Here is an 18,366-nt window from a genome sequence, read left to right as displayed (position 1 = left end):
TTGGCCTCGGGAGCCCCCAATTAAAAAGCTGTTTCAGACATCTCTGTGCCTGTATAGAGTTAACCATTTACTGCTCAGCAATCCCTGGGAACAGGGGTCAGGCAGTGTGGCCTCGGGAGCCCCCAATTAAAAAGCTGTTTCAGAGACCTCTGTGCCTGTATAGAGTTAACCATTTACTGCTCAATAATCCCTTGGAGCAGGGGACAGGCAGTGTGGCCTCGGGAGCCCCAATTAAAAAGCCGTTTCAGAGACTTCTGTGCTGTACATAGTTAACCATTTACTGCTCAATAATCCCTGGGAGCAGGGGACAGGCAGTGTGGCCTCGGGAGCCCCCAATTAAAAGGTTGTTTCAGAGACCTCTGTGCTGTATATAGTTAACCATTTACTGCTCAATAATCCCTGGGAGCAGGGGACAGGCAGTGTGGCCTCGGGAGCCCCCAATTAAAAAGCTGTTTCAGAGACATCTGTGCCTGTATATAGTTAACCATTTACTGCTCAATAATCCCTGGAAGCAGGGGACAGGCAGTGTGGCCTCGGGAGCCCCCAATTAAAAAGCTGTTTCAGAGACATCTGTGCCTGTATATAGTTAACCATTTACTGCTCAATAATCCCTGAGAGCAAGGGTCAGGCAGTGTGGCCTCGGGAGCTCCCAATTAATAAGCTGTTTCAGTGACCTCTGCGCCTGTATATAGTTAACCATTTACTGCTCAATAATCCCTGGGAGCAAGGGACAGGCAGTGTGGTCCGGGAGCACCCATTTAAAAAAACTGTTTCAGAGGCCTCTGTGCTGTATATAGTTAACCAATTACTGCTCAATAATCCCTGGGAGCAGGGGTAGGCTGTTTGGCCTTGGGAGTCCCCAATTAAAAAGCTGTTTCAGAGACCTCTGTGCTGTATATAGTTAACCGTGTACTTCCCAATAATCCCTGGGAGCAGGGGACAGGCAGTGTGGCCTCGGGAGCTCCCAATTAAAAAGCTGTTTCAGAGACCTCTGTGCCTGTATATAGTTAACCATTTACTTCTCAATAACCCCTGGCAGCGGGGGACAGCCAGTGAGGCCTTGGGAGCCCCCAATTAAAAAGCTGTTTCAGAGACCTCTGTGCTGTATATAATTAACCATTTACTTCTCAATAATCCCTGGGAGCAGGGGACAGGCAGTGTGGTCTGGGAGCCCCAATTAAAAAGCTGTTTCAGTGATCTCTGCGCCTCTATACAGTTAACCATTTACTGCTCAATAATCCCTGGGAGAAGGGACAGGCAGGTTGGCCTCGGGAGCCCCCGATTAAAAAGCTGTTTCAGACGTCTCTGTGCCTGTATAGAGTTAACCATTTACTGCTCAGCAATCCCTGGGAACAGGGGTCAGGCAGTGTGGCCACGGGAGCCCCCAATTAAAAAGCTGTTTCGGAGACCTCTGTGCCTGTATAGAGTTAACCATTTACTGCTCAATAATCCCTTGGAGCAGGGGACAGGCAGTGTGGCCAAGGGAGCCCCCAATTAAAAGGATGTTTCAGAGACCTCTGTGCTGTATATAGTTAACCATTTACTGCTCAATAATCCCTGGGAGCAGGGGACAGGCAGTGTGGCCTCGGGAGCCCCCAATTAAAAAGCTGTTTCAGAGACATCTGTGCCTGTATATAGTTAACCATTTACTGCTCAATAATCCTTCGGAACAGGGGACAGGCAGTGTAGCCTCGGGTGCCCCCAATTAAAAAACTGTTTCAGAGACCTCTGTGCTGTACAGAGTTAACCATTTACTGCTCAATAATCCCTGGGAGCAGGGGTCAGGCAGTGTGGCCTCGGGAGCCCCAAGTTAAAAAGCTGTTTCAGTGACGTCTGTGCAGTATATAGTTAACCATTTACTGCTCAATAATCCCTGGGAGCAGGGGACAGGCAGTGTGGCCTGGGGAGCCCCCAATTAAAAAGCTGTTTCAGTGATCTCTGTGCTGTATATAGTTAACCATTTACTGCTCAACAATCCGTGGGAGCAGGGGACAGGCAGTGTGGCCTGGGGAGCCCCCAATTAAAAAGCTGTTTCAGAGGCCACTGTGCATTGTATAGTTAACCATTTACTGCTCAATAATCCCTGGGAGCAGGGGACAGGCAGTTTGGCCTTATGAGTCACCAATTAAAAAGCTGTTTCAGAGACCTTTGTGCCTGTATATAGTTAACCATTTACTGCTCAATAATCCCTGGGAGCAGGGGACAGGCAGTTTGGCCTCAGGGGCCCCCAATTAAGAAGCTGTTTCAGATACTCTGTGCTGTATATAATTAACCATTTACTGCTCAATAATCCCTGGGAGCAGGGGACAGGCAGTGTGGCCTCGGGAGCCCCCAATTAAAAAGCTGTTTCAGATACTCTGTGCTGTATATAGTTAACCATTTACTGCTCAATAATCCCTGGGAGCAGGGGACAGGCAGTGTGGCCTCGGGAGCCCCCAGTTAAAAAGGTGTTTCAGAGACCTCTGTGCTGTATATAGTTAACCATTTACTGCTCAATAATCCCTGGGAGCAGGGGACAGGCAGTGAGGCCTCGGGAGCCCCCAATTAAAAAGCTGTTTCAGAGACATCTGTGCCTGTATATAGTTAACCATTTACTGCTCAATAATCCCTGGGAGGAGGGGACAGGCAGTGTGGCCTCGGGAGCCCCAATTAAAAGGCTGTTTCAGAGACTTCTGTGCTGTATATAATTAACCATTTACTGCTCAATAGTCCCTCTGAGCAGGGGACAGGCAGTGTGGTCCGGGAGCTCTCAATTAAAAAGCTGTTTCAGAGACCTCTGTGCTGTATATAGTTAACCATTTACTGCTCAATAATCCCTGGGAGCAGGGGACAGGCAGTGTGGTTACGGGAGCCCCCAATTAAAAAGCTGTTTCAGAGACCTCTGTGCCTGTATATAGTTAACCATTTACTGCTCAATAATCCCTGAGAGCAAGGGCCAGGCAGCGTGGCCTCGGGTGCCTCCAATTAAAAAGCTGTTTCAGTGACGTCTGCGCCTGTATATAGTTAACCATTTACTGCTCAATAATCCCTGGGAGCAGGGCACAGGCAGTGTGGCCTCGGGAGCCCCCAATTAAAAAGCTGTTTCAGAGACCTCTGTGCTGTATATAGTTAACCATTTACTGCTCAATAATCCCTGGGTGCAAGGGACAGGCAGTGTGGTCCGGGAGCACCCATTTAAAAAGCTGTTTCAGAGACCTCTTTGCTGTATATAGTTAACCATTTACTGCTCATTAATCCTTCGGAGCAGGGGACAGGCAGTGTAGCCTCGGGTGCTCCCAATTAAAAAGCTGTTTCAGAGACCTCTGTACTGTACAGAGTTATCCATTTACTTCTCAATAATCCCTGGGAGAAGGGGGCAGGCAGGTTGGCCTCGGGATCCCCCAATTAAAAAGCTGTTTCCGAGATCTCTGTGCTGTATACAGTTAACCATTTACTGCTCAATAATCCCTGGGAGCAGGGGACAGGCAGTGTGGCCTTGGGAGCCCCCAATTAAAAAGCTGTTTCAGAGGCCTCTGTGCATTTTATAGTTAACCATTTACTGCTCAATAATCCTTCGGAGCAGGGGACAGGCAGTGTGGCTCTGGGAGCCCCCAATTAAAAAGCTGAATCAGTGACCTCTGTGCTGTATATAGTTAACCATTTACTGCTCAACAATCCCTGGGAGCAGGGGACAGGCAGTGTGGCCTGGGGAGCCCCCAATTAAAAAGCTGTTTCAGAGGCCACTGTGCATTATATAGTTAACCATTTACTGCTCAATAATCCCTGGGAGCAGGGGACAGGCAGTGTGGCCTCGGGAGCCCCAATTAAAAGGCTGTTTCAGAGACTTCTGTGCTGTATATAATTAACCATTTACTGCTCAATAATCCCTCTGAGCAGGGGACAGGCAGTGTGGTCCGGGAGCTCCCAATTAAAAAGCTGTTTCAGAGACCTCTGTGCTGTATATAGTTAACCATTTACTGCTCAATAATCCCTGGGAGCAGGGGACAGGCAGTGTGGTTACGGGAGCCCCCAATTAAAAAGCTGTTTCAGAGACCTCTGTGCTGTATATAGTTAACCATTTACTGCTCAATAATCCCTGAGAGCAAGGGCCAGGCAGCGTGGCCTCGGGTGCCTCCAATTAAAAAGCTGTTTCAGTGACCTCTGCGCCTGTATATAGTTAACCAATTACTTCTCAATAATCCATGGGAGCAGGGCACAGGCAGTGTGGCCGCGGGAGCCCCCAATTAAAAAGCTGTTTCAGAGACCTCTGTGCTGTATATAGTTAACCATTTACTGCTCAATAATCCCTGGGTGCAAGACACAGGCAGTGTGGTCCGGGAGCACCCATTTAAAAAGCTGTTTCAGAGACCTCTTTGCTGTATATAGTTAACCATTTACTGCTCATTAATCCTTCGGAGCAGGGGACAGCCAGTGTAGCCTCGGGTGCTCCCAATTAAAAAGCTGTTTCAGAGACCTCTGTACTGTACAGAGTTATCCATTTACTTCTCAATAATCCCTGGGAGAAGGGGGCAGGCAGGTTGGCCTCGGGATCCCCCAATTAAAAAGCTGTTTCCGAGATCTCTGTGCTGTATACAGTTAAACATTTACTGCTCAATAATCCCTGGGAGCAGGGGATAGGCAGTGTGGCCTTGGGAGCCCCCAATTAAAAAGCTGTTTCAGAGGCCTCTGTTCTTTTTATAGTTAACCATTTACTGCTCAATAATCCTTCGGAGCAGGGGACAGGCAGTGTGGTCTGGGAGCCCCAATTAAAAAGCTGTTTCAGTGATCTCTGCGCCTCTATACAGTTAACCATTTACTGCTCAATAATCCCTGGGAGAAGGGACAGGCAGGTTGGCCTCGGGAGCCCCCGATTAAAAAGCTGTTTCAGACGTCTCTGTGCCTGTAAAGAGTTAACCATTTACTGCTCAGCAATCCCTGGGAACAGGGGTCAGGCAGTGTGGCCACGGGAGCCCCCAATTAAAAAGCTGTTTCGGAGACCTCTGTGCCTGTATAGAGTTAACCATTTACTGCTCAATAATCCCTTGGAGCAGGGGCAGGCAGTGTGGCCAAGGGAGCCCCCAATTAAAAGGATGTTTCAGAGACCTCTGTGCTGTATATAGTTAACCATTTACTGCTCAATAATCCCTGGGAGCAGGGGACAGGCAGTGTGGCCTCGGGAGCCCCCAATTAAAAAGCTGTTTCAGAGACATCTGTGCCTGTATATAGTTAACCATTTACTGCTCAATAATCCTTCGGAACAGGGGACAGGCAGTGTGGCTCTGGGAGCCCCCAATTAAAAAGCTGAATCAGTGACCTCTGTGCTGTATATAGTTAACCATTTACTGCTCAACAATCCCTGGGAGCAGGGGACAGGCAGTGTGGCCTGGGGAGCCCCCAATTAAAAAGCTGTTTCAGAGGCCACTGTGCATTATATAGTTAACCATTTACTGCTCAATAATCCCTGGGAGCAGGGGACAGGCAGTGTGGCCTCGGGACCCCCCAGTTACAAAGTTGTTTCAGAGACCTCTGTGCTGTATATAGTTAACCATTTACTGCTCAATAATCCCTGGGAGCAGGGGACAGGCAGTGTGGCTTCGGGAGCCCCCAATTAAAAAAACTGTTTCAGAGGCCTCTGTGCTGTATATAGTTAACCAATTACTGCTCAATAATCCCTGGGAGCAGGGGTAGGCTGTTTGGCCTTGGGAGACCCCAATTAAAAATCTGTTTCAGAGACCTCTGTGCTGTATATAGTTAACCGTGTATTTACCAATAATCCCTGGGAGCAGGGGACAGGCAGTGTGGCCTCGGGAGCTCCCAATTAAAAAGCTGTTTCAGAGACCTCTGTGCCTGTATATAGTTAACCATTTACTTCTCAATAACCCCTGGCAGCGGGGGACAGCCAGTGAGGCCTTGGGAGCCCCCAATTAAAAAGCTGTTTCAGAGGCCACTGTGCATTGTATAGTTAACCATTTACTGCTCAATAATCCCTGGGAGCAGGGGACAGGCAGTGTGGCCTGGGGAGCCCCCAATTAAAAAGCTGTTTCAGAGGCCACTGTGCATTGTATAGTTAACCATTTACTGCTCAATAATCCCTGGGAGCAGGGGACAGGCAGTTTGGCCTCAGGGGCCCCCAATTAAGAAGCTGTTTCAGATACTCTGTGCTGTTTATAATTAACCATTTACTGCTCAATAATCCCTGGGAGCAGGGGACAGGCAGTGTGGCCTCGGGAGCCCCCAATTAAAAAGCTGTTTCAGATACTCTGTGCTGTATATAGTTAACCATTTACTGCTCAATAATCCCTGGGAGCAGGGGACAGGCAGTTTGGCCTCGGGAGACCCCAGTTAAAAAGGTGTTTCAGAGACCTCTGTGCTGTATATAGTTAACCATTTACTGCTCAATAATCCCTGGGAGCAGGGGACAGGCAGTGAGGCCTCGGGAGCCCCCAATTAAAAAGCTGTTTCAGAGACATCTGTGCCTGTATATAGTTAACCATTTACTGCTCAATAATCCCTGGGAGCAGGGGACAGGCAGTGTGGTCCGGGAGCCCCCAGTTAAAAAGCTGTTTCAGAGACCTCTGTGATGTATATAGTTAACCATTTACTGCTCAATAATCCCTGGGAGCAGGGGACAGGCAGTGTGGTTACGGGAGCCCCCAATTAAAAAGCTGTTTCAGAGACCTCTGTGCCTGTATATAGTTAACCATTTACTGCTCAATAATCCCTGAGAGCAAGGGCCAGGCAGCGTGGCCTCGGGAGCTCCCAATTAAAAATCTGTTTCAGAGACCTCTGTGCCTGTATATAGTTAACCATTTACTGCTCAATAATCCCTGGGAGCAGGGGTCAGGCAGTGTGGCCTCGGGTGCCTCCAATTAAAAAGCTGTTTCCGTGACCTCTGCGCCTGTATATAGTTAACCAATTACTTCTCAATAATCCCTGGGAGCAGGGCACAGGCAGTGTGGCCTCGGGTGCTCCCAATTAAAAAGCTGTTTCAGAGACCTCTGTACTGTACAGAGTTATCCATTTACTTCTCAATAATCCCTGGGAGAAGGGGGCAGGCAGGTTGGCCTCGGGATCCCCCAATTAAAAAGCTGTTTCCGAGATCTCTGTGCTGTATACAGTTAACCATTTACTGCTCAATAATCCATGGGATCAGGGGACAGGCAGTGTGGCCTTGGGAGCCCCCAATTAAAAAGCTGTTTCAGAGGCCTCTGTGCATTTTATAGTTAACCATTTACTGCTCAATAATCCTTCGGAGCAGGGGACAGGCAGTGTGGCTCTGGGAGCCCCCAATTAAAAAGCTGAATCAGTGACCTCTGTGCTGTATATAGTTAACCATTTACTGCTCAACAATCCCTGGGAGCAGGGGACAGGCAGTGTGGCCTGGGGAGCCCCCAATTAAAAAGCTGTTTCAGAGGCCACTGTGCATTATACAGTTAACCATTTACTGCTCAATAATCCCTGGGAGCATGGGACAGGCAGTGTGGCCTCGGGAGCCCCCAGTTAAAAAGGTGTTTCAGAGACCTCTGTGCTGTATATAGTTAACCATTTACTGCTCAATAATCCCTGGGAGCAGGGGACAGGCAGTGTGGCTTCGGGAGCCCCCAATTAAAAAAACTGTTTCAGTGGCCTCTGTGCTGTATATAGTTAACCAATTACTGCTCAATAATCCCTGGGAGCAGGGGTAGGCTGTTTGGCCTTGGGAGTCCCCAATTAAAAAGCTGTTTCAGAGACCTCTGTGCTGTATATAGTTAACCGTGTACTTCCCAATAATCCCTGGGAGCAGGGGACAGGCAGTGTGGCCTCGGGAGCTCCCAATTAAAAAGCTGTTTCAGAGACCTCTGTGCCTGTATATAGTTAACCATTTACTTCTCAATAACCCCTGGCAGCGGGGGACAGCCAGTGAGGCCTTGGGAGCCCCCAATTAAAAAGCTGTTTCAGAGACCTCTGTGCTGTATATAATTAACCATTTACTTCTCAATAATCCCTGGGAGCAGGGGACAGGCAGTGTGGTCTGGGAGCCCCCAATTAAAAAGCTGTTTCAGTGATCTCTGCGCCTCTATACAGTTAACCATTTACTGCTCAATAATCCCTGGGAGAAGGGACAGGCAGGTTGGCCTCGGGAGCCCCCAATTAAAAAGCTGTTTCAGACATCTCTGTGCCTGTATAGAGTTAACCATTTACTGCTCAGCAATCCCTGGGAACAGGGGTCAGGCAGTGTGGCCACGGGAGCCCCCAATTAAAAAGCTGTTTCGGAGACCTCTGTGCCTGTATAGAGTTAACCATTTACTGCTCAATAATCCCTTGGAGCAGGGGACAGGCAGTGTGGCCAAGGGAGCCCCCAATTAAAAGGCTGTTTCAGAGACCTCTGTGCTGTATATAGTTAACCATTTACTGCTCAATAATCCCTGGGAGCAGGGGACAGGCAGTGTGGCCTCGGGAGCCCCCAATTAAAAAGCTGTTTCAGAGACATCTGTGCCTGTATATAGTTAACCATTTACTGCTCAATAATCCCTGAGAGCAAGGGTCAGGCAGTGTGGCCTCGGGAGCTCCCAATTAAAAAGCTGTTTCAGTGACCTCTGCGCCTGTATATAGTTAACCATTTACTGCTCAATAATCCCTGGGAGCAAGGGACAGGCAGTGTGGTCCGGGAGCACCCATTTAAAAAGCTGTTTCAGAGACATCTGCGCCTGTATATAGTTAACCATTTACTGCTCAATAATCCTTCGGAGCAGGGGACAGGCAGTGTAGCCTCGGGTGCCCCCATTTAAAAAACTGTTTCAGAGACCTCTGTGCTGTACAGAGTTAACCATTTACTGCTCAATAATCACTGGGAGCAGGGGTCAGGCAGTGTGGCCTCGGGAGCCCCCAGTTAAAAAGCTGTTTCAGTGACCTCTGTGCAGTATATAGTTAACCATTTACTGCTCAACAATCCCTGGGAGCAGGGGACAGGCAGTGTGGCCTGGGGAGCCCCAAATTAAAAAGCTGTTTCAGAGGCCACTGTGCATTGTATAGTTAACCATTTACTGCTCAATAATCCCTGGGAGCAGGGGACAGGCAGTTTGGCCTTATGAGTCACCAATTAAAAAGCTGTTTCAGAGACCTTTGTGCCTGTGTATAGTTAACCATTTACTGCTCAATAATCCCTGTGAGCAGGGGACAGGCAGTTTGGCCTCAGGGGCCCCCAATTAAGAAGCTGTTTCAGATACTCTGTGCTGTATATAATTAACCATTTACTGCTCAATAATCCCTGGGAGCAGGGGACAGGCAGTGTGGCCTCGGGAGCCCCCAATTAAAAAGCTGTTTCAGATACTCTGTGCTGTATATAGTTAACCATTTACTGCTCAATAATCCCTGGGAGCAGGGGACAGGCAGTGTGGCCTCGGGAGCCCCCAGTTAAAAAGGTGTTTCAGAGACCTCTGTGCTGTATATAGTTAACCATTTACTGCTTAATAATCCCTGGGAGCAGGGGACAGGCAGTGTGGTCCGGGAGCTCCCAATTAAAAAGCTGTTTCAGAGACCTCTGTGCTGTATACAGTTAACCATTTACTGCTCAATAATCCCTGGGAGAAGGGGACAGGCAGTGTGGTTACGGGAGCCCCCAATTAAAAAGCTGTTTCAGAGACCTCTGTGCCTGTATATAGTTAACCATTTACTGCTCAATAATCCCTGAGAGCGAGGGCCAGGCAGCGTGGCCTCGGGTGCCTCCAATTAAAAAGCTGTTTCAGTGACCTCTGCGCCTGTATATAGTTAACCATTTACTTCTCAATAATCCCTGGGAGCAGGGCACAGGCAGTGTGGCCTCGGGAGCCCCCAATTAAAAAGCTGTTTCAGAGACATCTGTGCTGTATATAGTTAACCATTTACTGCTCAATAATCCCTGGGAGCAAGGGACAGGCAGTGTGGTCCGGGAGCACCCATTTAAAAAGCTGTTTCAGAGACCTCTTTGCTGTATATAGTTAACCATTTACTGCTCATTAATCCTTCGGAGCAGGGGACAGGCAGTGTAGCCTCGGGTGCTCCCAATTAAAAACCTGTTTCAGAGACCTCTGTACTGTACAGAGTTATCCATTTACTTCTCAATAATCCCTGGGAGAAGGGGGCAGGCAGGTTGGCCTCGGGATCCCCCAATTAAAAAGCTGTTTCCGAGATCTCTGTGCTGTATACAGTTAACCATTTACTGCTCAATAATCCCTGGGAGCAGGGGACAGGCAGTGTGGCCTTGGGAGCCCCCAATTAAAAAGCTGTTTCAGAGGCCTCTGTGCATTTTATAGTTAACCATTTACTGCTCAATAATCCTCCGGAGCAGGGGACAGGCAGTGTGGCTCTGGGAGCCCCAATTAAAAAGCTGAATCAGTGACCTCTGTGCTGTATATAGTTAACCATTTACTGCTCAACAATCCCTGGGAGCAGGGGACAGGCAGTGTGGCCTGGGGAGCCCCCAAATAAAAAGCTGTTTCAGAGGCCACTGTGCATTATATAGTTAACCATTTACTGCTCAATAATCCCTGGGAGCAGGGCACAGGCAGTTTGGCTTTATGAGTCACCAATTAAAAAGCTGTTTCAGAGACCTTTGTGCCTGTATATAGTTAACCATTTACTGCTCAATAATCCCTGGGAGCAGGGGACAGGCAGTTTGGCCTCAGGGGCCCCCAATTAAAAAGTTGTTTCAGATACTCTGTGCTGTATATAGTTAACCATTTACTGCTCAATAATCCCTGGGAGCAGGGGACAGGCAGTGTGGCCTCGGGAGCCCCCAGTTAAAAAGGTGTTTCAGAGACCTCTGTGCTGTATATAGTTAACCATTTACTGCTCAATAATCACTGGGAGCAGGGGACAGGCAGTGTGGCCTCGGGAGCCCCCAATTAAAAAGCTGTTTCAGAGACATCTGTGCCTGTACATAGTTAACCATTTACTGCTCAATAATCCCTGGGAGGAGGGGACAGACAGTGTGCCCTCGGGAGCCCCAATTAAAAGGCTGTTTCAGAGACTTCTGTGCTGTATATAATTAACCATTTACTGCTCAATAATCCCTCTGAGCAGGGGACAGGCAGTGTGGTTACGGGAGCCCCCAATTAAAAAGTTGTTTCAGAGACCTCTGTGCCTGTATATAGTTAACCATTTACTGCTCAATAATCCCTGAGAGCAAGGGCCAGTCAGCGTGGCCTCGGGAGCCTCCAATTAAAAAGCTGTTTCAGTGACCTCTGCGCCTGTATATAGTTAACCATTTACTTCTCAATAATCCCTGGGAGCAGGGCACAGGCAGTGTGGCCTCGGGAGCCCCCAATTAAAAAGCTGTTTCAGAGACCTCTGTGCTGTATTTAGTTAACCATTTACTTCTCAATAATCCCTGGGAGCAGGGCACAGGCAGTGTGGCCTCGGGAGCCCCCAATTAAAAAGCTGTTTCAGAGACCTCTTTGCTGTATATAGTTAACCATTTACTGCTCATTAATCCTTCGGAGCAGGGGACAGGCAGTGTAGTCTCGGGTGCTCCCAATTAAAAAACTGTTTCAGAGACCTCTGTGCTGTATATAGTTAACCATTTACTGCTCAATAATCCCTGGGAGCAAGGGACAGGCAGTGTGGTCCGGGAGCACCCATTTAAAAAGCTGTTTCAGAGACCTCTTTGCTGTATATAGTTAACCATTTACTGCTCAATAATCCCTGGGAGCAGGGGACAGGCAGTGTTGCTCCGGGAGTCCCCACTTAAAAAGCTGTTTCAGAGACCTCTGTGCTGTACAGAGTTATCCATTTACTTCTCAATAATCCCTGGGAGAAGGGGGCAGGAAGGTTGGCCTCGGGATCCCCCAATTAAAAAGCTGTTTCCGAGATCTCTGTGCTGTATACAGTTAACCATTTACTGCTCAATAATCCCTGGGAGCAGGGGACAGTCAGTGTGGCCTTGGGAGCCCCCAATTAAAAAGCTGTTTCAGAGGCCTCTGTGCTGTATATAGTTAATCATTTACTGCTCAATAATCCCTGGGAGCAGGGGACAGACAGTGTGGCTTCAGGAGCCCCCAATTTAAAAAACTGTTTCAGAGGCCTCTGTGCTGTATATAGTTAACCAATTACTGCTCAATAATCCCTGGGAGCAGGGGTAGGCTGTTTGGCCTTGGGAGTCCCCAAGTAAAAAGCTGTTTCAGAGACCTTTGTGCCTGTATATAGTTAACCAATTACTGCTCAATATTCCCTGGAAGCAGGGGGAAAGCAGTTTGGCCTCGGGAGCCCCCAATTAAAAAGCTGTTTCAGAGACCTCTATACTGTATAAAGGGAACCGTGTACTTCCCAATAATCCCTGGGAGCAGGGGACAGGCAGTGTGGCCTCGGGAGCTCCCAATTAAAAAGCTGTTTCAGAGACCTCTGTGCTGTATATAGTTAACCATTTACTTCTCAATAAACCCTGGCAGCGGGGGACAGCCAGTGAGGCCTTGGGAGACCCCAATTAAAAAGCTGTTTCAGAGACCTCTGTGCCTGTATATAGTTAACCATTTACTTCTCAATAACCCCTGGCAGCGGGGGACAGCCAGTGAGGCCTTGGGAGCCCCCAATTAAAAAGCTGTTTCAGAGACCTCTGTGCTGTATATAATTAACCATTTACTTCTCAATAATCCCTGGGAGCAGGGGACAGGCAGTGTGGTCCGGGAGCCCCCAATTAAAAAGCTGTTTCAGGGATCTCTGCGCCTGTATACAGTTAACCATTTACTGCTCAATAATCCCTGTGAGAAGGGACAGGCAGGTTGGCCTCGGGAGCCCCCAATTATAAAGCTGTTTCAGACATCTCTGTGCCTGTATAGAGTTAACCATTTACTGCTCAGCAATCCCTGGGAACAGGGGTCAGGCAGTGTGGCCTCGGGAGCCCCCAATTAAAAAACTGTTTCAGAGACTTCTGTGCTGTACATAGTTAACCATTTACTGCTCAATAATCCCTGGGAGCAGGGGACAGGCAGTGTGGCCTCGGGAGCCCCCAATTAAAAGGTTGTTTCAGAGACCTCTGTGCTGTATATAGTTAACCATTTACTGCTCAATAATCCCTGGGAGCAGGGGACAGGCAGTGTGGCCTCGGGAGCCCCCAATTAAAAAGCTGTTTCAGAGACATCTGTGCCTGTATATAGTTAACCATTTACTGCTCAATAATCCCTGGGAGCAGGGGACAGGCAGTGTGGCCTCGGGAGCCCCCAATTAAAGAGCTGTTTCAGAGACATCTGTGCCTGTATATAGTTAACCATTTACTGCTCAATAATCCCTGAGAGCAAGGGTCAGGCAGTGTGGCCTCGGGAGCTCCCAATTAATAAGCTGTTTCAGTGACCTCTGCGCCTGTATATAGTTAACCATTTACTGCTCAATAATCCCTGGGAGCAAGGGACAGGCAGTGTGGTCCGGGAGCACCCATTAAAAAAAACTGTTTCAGAGGCCTCTGTGCTGTATATAGTTAACCAATTACTGCTCAATAATCCCTGGGAGCAGGGGACAGGCAGTTTGGCCTCGGGAGCCTCGAATTAAAAAACTGTTTCAGAGACCTCTATGCTGTATATAGTGAACCGTGTACTTCCCAATAATCCCTGGGAGCAGGGGACAGGCAGTGTGGCCTCGGGAGCTCCCAATTAAAAAGCTGTTTCAGAGACCTCTGTGCCTGTATATAGTTAACCATTTACTTCTCAATAACCCCTGGCAGCGGGGGATAGCCAGTGAGGCCTTGGGAGCCCCCAATTAAAAAGCTGTTTCAGAGACCTCTGTGCTGTATATAATTAACCATTTACTTCTCAATAATCTCTGGGAGCAGGGGACAGGCAGTGGGGTCCGGGAGCCCTCAATTAAAAAGCTGTTTCAGTGATCTCTGCGCCTGTATACAGTTAACCATTTACTGCTCAATAATCCCTGGGAGAAGGCACAGGCAGGTTGGCCTCGGGAGCCCCCAATTAAAAAGCTGTTTCAGACATCTCTGTGCCTGTATAGAGTTAACCATTTACTGCTCAGCAATCCCTGGGAACAGGGGTCAGGCAGTGTGGCCTCGGGAGCACCCAATTAAAAAGCTGTTTCAGAGACCTCTGTGCCTGTATAGAGTTAACCATTTACTGCTCAATAATCCCTGGAAGCAGGGGGAAGGCAGTTGGCCTCGGAAACCCCCAATTAAAAAGCTGTTTCAGAGACCTCTGTGCCATTATATAGTTAACCATTTACTGCTCAATAATCCCTGGGAGCAGGGGACAGCCAGTGTGGCCTCGGGAGCCCCCAATTAAAAAGCTGCTTCAGAGACCTCTGTGCAGTATATAGTTAACCATTTACTGCTCAATAATCCCTGGGAGCAGGGGACAGGCAGTGTGGTCCGGGAGCCCCCAATTAAAAAGCTGTTTCAGAGACCTCTGTGCTGTATATAGTTAACCATTTACTGCTCAATAATCCCTGGGAGCAGGTGACAGGCAGTGTGGTCCGGGAGCCCCCAATTAAAAAACTGTGTCAGAGAACACTGCGCGTGTATATAGTTAACCATTTACTGCTCAATAATCCCTTGGAGGAGGGGACAGACAGTGTGGCCTCGCAGCACCCAATGAAAAAGCTGTTTGGGAGACCTCTGTGCTGTATACAGTTAACCATTTACTTCCCAATAATCCCTGGCAGCAGGGGAAAGGCAGTGTGGTTTCAGGAGCCCCCAATTAAATGGCTGTGTCAGAGACCTCTATGCTGTACGTATTTAACCATTTACTGCTCAATAATCCCTGGGAGCAGGGTTCAGGCAGTGTGGCCTCGGGAGCCCCCAGTTAAAAAGTTGTTTCAGATACTCTGTGCTGTATCTAGTTAACCATTTACTGCTCAATAATCCCTGGGAGCAGGGGACAGGCAGTGAGGCCTCGGGAGCTCCCCATAAAAAGCTGTTTCAGAGACCTCTGTGCTATATATAGATAATCATTTACTGCTCAATAATCCCTGGGAGCAGGGGACAGACAGTGTGGCCTCGGGAGCCGCCAATTAAAAAAGCTGTTTCAGTGGCCTCTGTGCTGTATATAGTTAACCAATTACTGCTCAATAATCCCTGGGAGCAGGGGTAGGCTGTTTGGCCTTGGGAGTCCCCAATTAAAAAGCTGTTTCAGAGACATTTGTGCCTGTATATAGTTAACCAATTACTGCTCAATAATCCCTGGGAGCAGGGGACAGGCAGCGTGGCCTCGGGAGCCCCCAATTAAAAAGCTGTTTCAGTGACCTCTGCGCCTGTATATAGTTAACCATTTACTGCTCAATAATCCCTGGGAGCAAGGGGCAGGCAGTGTGGTCCGGGAGCACCCATTTAAAAAGCTATTTCAGAGACCTCTTTGCTGCATATAGTTGACCATTTACTGCTCAATAGTCCTTCGGAGCAGGGGACAGGCAGTGTAGCCTCGGGTGCCCCCAATTAAAAAGCTGTTTCAGAGACCTCTGTGCTGTACAGAGTTATCCATTTACTTCTCAATAATCCCTGCGAGCAGGGGACAGGCAGGTTGGCCTCGGGAGCCCCCAATTAAAAAGCTGTTTCCGAGATCTCTGTGCTGTATACAGTTAACCGTTTACTGCTCAATAATCCCTGGGAGCAGGGGACAGGCAGTGTGGCCTCGGGAGCCCCCAATTAAAAGGCTGTTTCAGAGACCTCTGTGCTGTACATAGTTACCCATTTACTGCTCAATAATCCCTGGGAGCAGGGGACAGGCAGTGTGGCCTCGGGAGCCCCCTATTAAAATGCTGTTTCAGAGACCTCTGTGCCTGTATATAGTTAACCATTTACTGCTCAATAATCCCTGGGAACAGGGGACAGGCAGCGTGGTCTCGGGAGCACACAGTTAAAAAGGAGTTTCAGAGACCTCTGTGCTGTATATAGTTAACCATTTACTGCTCAATAATCCCTGGGAGCAGGGGACAGGCAGGGTGGCCTCGGGAGCCCCCAATTAAAAAGCTGTTTCAGAGGCCTCTATGCTGTATATAGTTAACCGTGTACTTCCCAATAATCCCTGGGAGCAGGGGACAGCCAGTGAGGCCTTGGGAGCTCCCAATTAAAAAGCTGTTTCAGAGACCTCTGTGCTGTATATAATTAACCATTTACTTCTCACTAATCCCTGGGAGCAGGGGACAGGCAGTGTGGCCTCGGGAGCCGCCAATTAAAAAAACTGTTTCAGTGGCCTCTGCGCCTGTATATAGTTAACCAATTACTGCTCAATAATCCCTTGGAGCAGGGATAGGCTGTTTGGCCTCGGGAGCTCCCAATTAAAAAGCTGTTTCAGAGACCTCTGCGCCTGTATATAGTTAACCATTTACTGCTCAATTATCCCTGGGAGCAAGGGACAGGCAGTGTGGTCCGGGAGCACGCATTTAAAAAGCTGTTTCAGAGACCTCTTTGCTGTAGATGGTTAACCATTTACTGCTCAATAATCCTTCGGAGCAGGGGACAGGCAGTGTAGCCTCGGGTGCCCCCAATTAAAAGCTGTTTCATAGACCTCTGTGCTGTACAGAGTTATCCATTTACTTCTCAATAATCCCTGCGAGCAGGGGACAGGCAGGTTGGCCTCGGGAGCCCCCAAATAAAAAGCTGTTTCCGAGATCTCTGTGCTGTATACAGTTAACCATTTACTGCTCAATAATCCCTGGGAGCAGGGGACAGGCAGTGTGGCCTCGGGAGCCCCCAATTAAAAGGCTGTTTCAGAGACCTCTGTGCTGTACATAGTTACCCATTTACTGCTCAATAATCCTTGGGAGCAGGGGACAGGCAGTGTGGCCTCGGGAGCCCCCAATTAAAATGCTGTTTCAGAGACCTCTGTGCCTGTATATAGTTAACCATTTACTGCTCAATAATCCCTGGGAGCAGGGGACAGGCAGCGTGGCCTCGGGAGCACACAGTTAAAAAGGGGTTTCAGAGACCTCTGTGCTGTATATCGTTAACCATTTACTGCGCAATAATCCCTGGGAGCAGGGGACAGGCAGGGTGGCCTCGGGAGCCCCCAATTAAAAAGCTGTTTCAGAGGCCTCTGCGCCTGTATATAGTTAACCATTTACTGCTCAATAATCCCTGGGAGCAGGGGACAGGCAGTGTGGTCTGGGAGACCCCAATTAAAAAGCTGTTTCAGAGACCTCTGTGCTGTATATAGTTAAGCATTTACTGCTCAATAATCCCTGGGAGCAGGGGACAGGCAGTTTGGCCTTGGGTGTCACCAATTAAAAAGCTGTTTCAGAGACCTTTGTGCCCGTGTATAGTTAACCATTTACTGCTCAATAATCCCTCGGAGCAGGGGACAGGCAGTGTGGCCTCGGGGGCCCCCAATTAAAAAGCTGTTTCAGAGAACTCTGTGCTGTATGTAATTAACCATTTACTTCTCAATAATCCCTGGGAGCAAGGGACAGGCAGTGTGGTCCGGGAGCACCCATTTAAACAGCTGTTTCAGAGGCCACTTTGCTGTAAATAGTGTCAGAGAACACTGCGCGTGTATATAGTTAACCATTTACTGCTCAATAATCCCTGGGAGCAGGGGACAGGCAGTGTGGCCTCGCAGCACCCATTGAAAAAGCTGTTTGGGAGACCTCTGTGCTGTATACAGTTAACCATTTACTGCTCAATAATCCCTGGGAGCAGGGGACAGGCAGTGTGGTCCGGGAGCCCCCAATTAAAAAGCTGTTTCAGAGACCTCTGTGCTGTATACAGTTAACCATTTACTTCCAATAATCCCTGGGAGCAGGGGAAAGGAAGTGTGACTTCCCTCAAATAAATGGCTGTTTCAGAGACCTCTGTGCCTGTATATAGTTAACCATTTACTGCTCAATAATCCCTGAGAGCAAGGGTCAGGCAGCGTGGCCTCGGGAGCACCCAATTAAAAAGCTGTTTCAGTGACCTCTGCGCCTGTATATAGTTAACCATTTACTGCTCAATAACCCCTGGGAGCAAGGGACAGGCAGTGTGGTCCGGGAGCACCCATTTAAAAAGCTGTTTCAGAGGCCACTTTGCTGTATATAGTTAACCATTTACTGCTCAATAATCCTTCGGAGCAGGGGACAGGCAGTGCAGCCTCGGGTGCCCCCAATTAAAAAGCGGTTTCTGAGACCTCTGTGCTGTACAGAGTTATCCATTTACTTCTCAATAATCCCTGGGAGAAGGGGACAGGCAGGTTGGCCTCGGGAGCCCAAAATTAAAAAGCTGTTTCCGAGATCTCTGTGCTGTGTACAGTTAACCATTTACTGATCAATAACCCCTGGGAGCAGGGGACAGGCAGTGTGGCCTCGGGAGCCCCCAATTAAAAGGCTGTTTCAGAGACCTCTGTGCTGTACATAGTTACCCATTTACTGCTCAATAATCCGTGGGAGCAGGGCTCAGGCAGTGTGGTCTCGAGAGCCCCCAATTCAAAAGCTGTTTCAGAGACCTATGTGCTGTATATAGTTAAC

Source organism: Scyliorhinus torazame, chromosome 23 (assembly GCF_047496885.1).
Source record: "Scyliorhinus torazame isolate Kashiwa2021f chromosome 23, sScyTor2.1, whole genome shotgun sequence".
NCBI lineage: Eukaryota > Metazoa > Chordata > Chondrichthyes > Carcharhiniformes > Scyliorhinidae > Scyliorhinus > Scyliorhinus torazame.
Note: the sequence above shows the minus strand (reverse complement) of the source record.